Raw genomic sequence first — 7,500 nt, 5'->3', positions numbered from 1 at the left:
ATCCGAGAGCGTTCGACCTTCCTCACTCTCGCTCTCTCTCTTACCACTATGAGTGCAGCTCAGCCCACCATGGTGCGTTGCTGAATGCACACATAAGGCAGGTATATAAAAGGTATTAAGTGTACCTTATAGGACCTCACTTTACAGACTCCTAGGAGTGCCGTAGTGAGTGTCTCACATAGCAGGCTGCAGTCTCAGCCAGATAATGGCATGATGACGCGACCGCTATCCGGGACGGCGCTCTGTCTCAGGCTAACGCCTCAGTCAGTGCAGTTCAGACCCGTGCTGCGTTCACGGAGGGCCTGATTACTACGGTTACGGGCGTAACCACGTATCGGCGCCCCCGTTTCTCTCAGAACGCGCTGATAATAACCACATTGGGGGTGGCGCACTATCACAGACTAAGGTCTCTGTTAGTACGACCCAGACCCATGCTGCGTTCAAGAAGGGCCCGATTACCACGGTCACGAAGGTGCCCAGTGTATCGGCGCCCCCACCTTTTCCTGAACGCGCCCAGGCTCACCACACTGAGTGTAGTTCAGCCCACCAGGGGTGCAGAGCTGAACGCACACAGGAGGTGAAAGGAGGAATAATACCTAGACGCCGTCTTGGTTTATCTCAAAGAGAACTCACATTACAGACTCCAAGGAGTACTGTAGTGAGTGCCTCTCATAGCAGGCTGCAGTCTCAGTCAGGAGACATGATGACGCAGCCGCTAGTTGGGGATGGCGCACTATCGCAGACTAAGGTCTCGGTTAGTGCGATTCAGACCCATGCTGCGTTCACGGAGGGCCCGATTACCACGGTGACGAAGTTTCCCAGTGTATCGGCGCCCCCACTTCTTTCTGAACGCGCTAATACTCACCACACTGAGCGTAGTTCAGCCCACCAGAGGTGCAGAGCTGAACGCACACAGGAGGTGAAGGGAGGAAAGATACCAAGACACCGTCTTGGCTTATCTCAGGATACCTCACATTCAGCAGGCAGCTGTCTCTGTCCCAATGTGACATGAAGACGCAGCCGCTAGCCGGGAATGACGCCTTGCTGCAGGCTAATGCCTCAGTCAGCGCAGATCAGACCCGTGCGACGTTCACGGAGAGCGGGAATACCAGGGTTACAGGTATAACCAAGGTATGGACGCCTCCGAATTATTCTGAACGTGTCAATGCCCATGGCTATGAGCGCAGCTCACCACATATTGAGTGTGTCGTTGAACAGTCGCCTAAGACCAGTAAAGAGGCATTGTGGCACCACCGTGTGGTGTCAGTCAGAGATCACACCTTTCAGATTCTATTGAATTCTGTAAAGGATGAGTCTCATGTTAAGCGGCAGTCTCAGTCAGACAATGACATGATGACGCAATCGCTTTCCGGGCAGAGCGCTCTGTCTCAGGCCAGTACCTCAGACAGCGCAGTTCAGACCCGTGCTGCGTTCCTGGAGGGCAAGATTACTGGAGTTACGGTCGTAACCAACGTATCAAAGCCCCCGACTCACCCAGAACGAGCTGACGTATCCTCTCCCTTTCAAGGGGGGCCCGACTTGGGCTATTCCACCAACCCAGTGCTGGGGAATAGCGGCGGCGAGGGCCATAGAGGAATACAGGTCCTTCCTACTGGACGCACCACAGCTTCGTGCGCACCCGCTGTCTCTGCATTGCTGGCAGTGGCGTCGAAGCTGTACCCTCTCACGCTGGCTAGAACAGACGTTAGAGAAGGGTTATGCCCTCCAATTCCATCGGACCCCACCCCCGTTCAAGGGAGTGGTGGAAACGGTGATGAAAACGCCAGACAAAGTAGCCGCTCTGAGATCAGAGATTACGGAACTTTTGGCGAAGGAGGCGGTCACAGTAGTTCCCCGAGAGCAAAGGAACAAGGGGCTTTACTCGCCCTATTTCCTAGTGCCAAAAAAGACGGGGGGAGTGAGGCCGATTTTGGATTTACGCATTCTCAACGAGAGCATAACCAAACGGCCCTTCCGAATGCTGACGACAAAACGCCTACTGGAATGTGTTCAGAAGGGAGATTTTTGTACAAGCATAGACCTAAAGGACGCGTACTTTCATGTGCCGATACAATCGCGCCACAGAAAGTTTCTGCGGTTCGCCTTTCAAGGGGTGGCGTACGAGTTCACGAGGATGCCGTTTGGGTACGCCCTGGCACCTCGAACGTTTTCCAAATGTGTGGAGGCGGCATTGGAACCGCTGCGTCGTCAAGGGATAAGGCTATTAGCCTACCTAGACGACCTGCTGATTCTCGCCCCGTCAGCAGAGCTGGCGTTCACACACACGACACAGACAGTGATTCATCTCACGCGTCTGGGGTTTGCTGTGAATTGGAAAAAGAGCGCACCCTGGCCCAGTCATCAGATTGTCTACCTGGGACTACAGCTAGACACTGTAATGATGAGGGCGCGAATTTCGGACCCTCGAAGGGCAGCATTGTTACTAGCCCTGAGGAAGTGTCGTCCGAATCACACAGTAACGGCGCTATCGATCATGTCACTTTTGGGTCTCATGTCGGCAGCCCACTCTGTGGTCCCGCTAGGGCTTCTGCACATGCGCAAAGCACAGCGGTGGTTCGCCCAACTAAGACTAGACCCAGTGCGTCAACGTCATCGGTTGGTGGTGGTTCCTCTCTCGCTAAGAGCAGACCTGGACTATTGGCGGAACCCGTGCGTTCTCACGCACGGAGTCCCGATGGGCAAGGTGTCATCCTACATTCCAGTGTTTACAGATGCCTCTCTGACTGGATGGGGAGGGACATGTCAGTCTCAAGCGATAGGAGGTGCATGGCCTCAATCAGGTCGTCACATCAACCTCCTAGAGTTGGAAACGGTGCGACTGGTCTTGACCCACTTCGCGTCTACCCTTCGGGGTCGCGATGTGTTGGTCTGGTCAGACAACCGAACCACAGTAGCTCACATAAACCGCCAGGGAGGGGTCAGGTCTCCTGCCCTTCATCGGGCGGCAGTGGAATTGTGGCTGTGGGCTCACAAGCACCTTCGCTCGTTGAGAGCAGCACACATTCCGGGCTACTTGAACGTAGGGGCAGACCTCATGTCAAGAGGGGGTCCTCGAGACGACGAGTGGTGTCTGCACCCGGACATTGTTCTACAGATTTGGGAACAATTCGGGAGAGCCGAGGTGGACCTGTTCGCGTCACGTGTGAACGCGCAGTGTCCCCTATGGTTCTCTCTGAGAAACCAGGACGAACCGCCATTGGGAAGAGACGCATTCGCGCACTACCTGTGGCCGAAAGTTCTCCTGTATGCATTCCCTCCGCTGTCTTGCATTCTCCCACTGCTAGCCAGGGTGAGGTCAGAGGAGCTGTCAGTGATACTGATAGCGCCCGATCGCCCGGGGGCTCCGTGGTTTGCAGAGATGAGTCAGATGTTGATTGCGCCACCCTGGCCAATTCCACATCAACGAGACGCGTTGACTCAGGCGGGAGGCTCGATAGGGCAATGGCCCATAATCGGCCAACCACTGAAGGCTTGGTTCCTGAATGGGACAGGTTAAAGCGCCGTGGGTTGTCTGATGCAGTGATCAGAACAATACAGGGCGCAAGAGCCGGTTCCACTTCTAGGGTGTATACCAGCAGATGGAACGTTTTCTCACGATGGTGTGATACACAGGACGTGGACCCCATGAGCTGTCAGGTAGAGAGTGTGCTCTCATTCCTACAGTCTATGTTTGATAAGCAGAAATCGCCCTCCACTATTCGAGTGTTTGCAGCGGCAATTTCAGCTGGTCATGAAGGTTTTAACGGAAAAAGTGTTTTCAGTCACCCTTTAGTGAAACGTTTCCTATTGGGAACGCAACGGCTTAGGCCAAGACCTAGAGCTACGCTGCCCAAGTGGGATTTGGCATTGGTTCTCGAAGCGCTATGTAAGTCGCCGTTCGAGCCATTGAATCAAATACCCCTCAAGATGCTGTCTATCAAGACGGCGCTGTTGCTCACCTTGACTACTGCTAAACGAGTCAGCGATTTGTGTGCACTGTCGACGAGACCCGACTGCCTTGCCATTAATGGCGATTTGAGCAGAGCGGTGTTACGTCCTAACCCGGCATTTGTGCCGAAGGTTATTAACAGTGCATATAGATCGCAGATCGTGGAATTGTGGGCTTTTCATCCCCCTCCCCATGGGGAGAGGAGTGAGGAAAAGCTTCACTGTCTGTGCCCAGTACGCGCTTTGGCGTGTTACGTTAGGCGCACAGCGGCGGTTAGGTCATCGCCTCAGCTGTTTGTGTGTCACGGTGCGGCTGCATTGGGTAGACCACTTTCAAAACAGCGTTTGTCTCATTGGCTTTGTGAAGGCATTGAGACGGCGTACGAGGCGGCGGGGCAACAACCGCCTCAGGGTATTAGAGCGCACTCCACTCGTGGAGTAGCAGCTTCTACTGCTCTTTTCAGAGGAACAGAGGTAGAGGATATTTGTAGAGCAGCGTCATGGTCGACACCGTCTCCTTTTATCCGTTTCTATCTGTTGGATATGTCTTCTAACTCTTTGGCTCGGTCTGTACTCAGCGTGGCTGAAGGGAGATCATGAGCAGAATAGAGAAAGAAAGCAGGATTGTGAATAAGTTCATAAGTCCGCTTTTATTAGAAGTAACATATTATGGACATGTTTTCTAACTCTTTTGTTCGATCGAATTTCAGCAGAGCTGAAAGGCGTTCTTGAGCTAGAAAAGGAGGACAGAGCAGGACCTTGGACAGGTTCCAATCAGGTCCGCTCTGGTTAGGAAGACTTATGTCAAGAATAAGCCTTTTAAACTCCAATCTCGATTGCACTCAGCACAGCTGAAGGGGAATCTTGAGGTAGAGGAGGGAGAAGCAGGATGATAGACTGGTCTCTATCAGGTCCGCTTCGGATGAAGAGCATATTCTGTGGCATGTCTCCTGGCTGACAGTGTCAGCATATAGAAACATGTATTGAGTGGACAGAATGTGAGGTCATCTATCTGAGGTTCAGTTTAGTATGACTGGTATATTTTGTTCCATAGAATATTGAGGCACGGCTATCTGCTAGTCAGATTAGCACGGCGTCTATTCTATTGATCTGCCCAATAGCCATTGACATTGTCATTGAGCTAGATGGGGCGGGTCTATAACCGATGACGCGGTATATTGTGACGCCCTGATGGGTTTTTTGTCGCAGTACTGCGGGAATTGGTTGCAGCCATTGCTGGGCTTGACCTTTTCATTTTTTAATGGGAAGTGTTAGGCTCGGCAGGGAGTACATTTTGGAGCGTTTCGCTCCGCCTTAAACCACTAGGAGCATAGCTCCCCTATGGGGCGGAGCTCCACGATATAGAACGATTAGTTACCGGAGTGTAACTCCAGTTCTATGAGTGGAGCGGAGCCCCATAGGACTTAAGGCCCTACCGACCCTCTCTAGTCTCGCTGAAGATAATATCTCGGGAGGCAGATTGAGGGAACGGGGTTCCTTATATAGGGACACCTGTACTCCTATTGGCTGTAGGTGTGTGCATAATTTTGCTTCAGGCTGCATCTGCCTTAGGGCAGAGGGTAAACCACTAGGAGCATAGCTCCCCTATGGGGCTCCGCTCCACTCATAGAACTGGAGTTACACTCCGGTAACTAATCGGCTGCTGTGATGTGTTACAAGTGCCATGTAATAACAATACTATAGTGGCTTCGAATTCAAACTCACGAGTGCACCCTCAACAGCCATATTTATATATGAGCCACTGGGCTATTCCCGTTCAGAGGCAGGCTGCTGTGATGTGTTACAAGTGCCATGTAATAACAATACTATAGTGGCTTCGATTTCAAACTCAAGAGTGCACCCTCACCAGCTGTTTGTTTCCCATTTGGAGAGAAATAATGTGAGGATTTCATGTCGGACATTTTGGCGCTCACGCGAAATGACACAAAGTAACAAAGTCGGAGGGACACAAAGTAGCCTCTCACTCGCTGCCTGTGGGTGGGAACCGGCTTAGGGCTGTCTGTCTGTCTGTCCCTCGCTCCAATTGGATAAGGCCACACCGGCCCGGTGGCCAATCGTTGCCTCTTGTGGCGAGGTATAAGTACGGCTCTCGAAGTGGCGAGCGGCTCATTCAGACTTTCTGTGACTTTCTCAAGATACCAATATGAGCGGAAGAGGCAAAACCGGAGGCAAGGCCAGGGCGAAGGCAAAGACCCGTTCATCCCGTGCCGGGCTCCAGTTCCCCGTGGGCCGTGTGCACAGGCTACTGCGCAAAGGCAACTACGCCGAGCGTGTGGGCGCTGGCGCACCAGTCTACCTGGCCGCCGTGCTCGAGTACCTGACTGCTGAGATCCTGGAGTTGGCCGGCAACGCTGCCCGTGACAACAAGAAGACTCGTATCATCCCCCGTCACCTGCAGCTGGCCGTCCGTAACGACGAGGAACTGAACAAACTGCTCGGCGGTGTGACCATCGCTCAGGGTGGTGTGTTGCCCAACATCCAGGCAGTGCTACTCCCCAAGAAGACCGAGAAGGCAGTCAAAGCCAAGTAAATTCGCTACTGCGACTTCAACTTGACTACTCAACCCCCAAAGGCTCTTTTAAGAGCCAACCACCTAGCTCTCCAAAAGCGCAAAGTACCTTTCTATGACCGCTACACATTGAGTGGGTGTATACACAACTATTTCGACATTCTGTGCCCACATGAGGCCTTCCATGAACAACAACACCTACTAGGCCTCGTTTGCCATAGCAGGCTAGCATTAGATTACAACGTGCCTATAAAGATGTCACTCTTGACTTTGGCGACTATTATTATGCGTAAAGGGCCGGCGGCGTCCTATTGCGCGCGCGCACCGGGAGTTTGAATTTTGGAGAGGCCGGGCCTCCCGTCCAATGGCCAACGGAGGAGGCCTGCGCAACGGGCCAATCGGGGTGGTGGGGAGATGGTGTCCAATCAGCAGGCGCCACTGCCGGCTTTATAAACTTCACATAGGCATTTCGAGGCTATACTCCCGACTGTCAGAGAAGCGCCATGGCCAGAACCAAGCAAACCGCTCGCAAATCCACCGGTGGCAAAGCCCCCAGGAAGCAGCTCGCCACTAAGGCTGCTCGCAAGAGTGCCCCGGCCACCGGCGGTGTGAAGAAGCCTCACCGTTACAGGCCCGGCACCGTGGCTCTGAGAGAGATCCGTCGTTACCAGAAGTCCACTGAGCTGCTCATCCGCAAGCTGCCCTTCCAGCGCCTGGTGCGAGAAATCGCCCAGGACTTCAAGACCGACCTGCGCTTCCAGAGTTCCGCTGTGATGGCCCTGCAGGAGGCTAGCGAGGCTTACCTGGTCGGCCTGTTCGAGGACACCAACCTGTGCGCCATCCACGCCAAGCGGGTGACCATCATGCCCAAGGACATCCAGCTGGCCCGCCGTATTCGCGGAGAGCGCGCATAAATGAGGATGACCTGAACTCCAAAATCCCCCAAAGGCTCTTTTAAGAGCCACCTCCATATTTCCATCAAAAAGGCACAATTGTTCCATGTATACACGCACCTCTACATT

Source organism: Coregonus lavaretus (genome assembly GCF_964263955.1).
Source record: "Coregonus lavaretus genome assembly, contig: HAP1_SCAFFOLD_779, whole genome shotgun sequence".
Lineage (NCBI taxonomy): Eukaryota > Metazoa > Chordata > Actinopteri > Salmoniformes > Salmonidae > Coregonus > Coregonus lavaretus.
The sequence above is the reverse complement of the archived record's forward strand: the minus strand, read 5'-3'. Positions refer to the sequence as shown.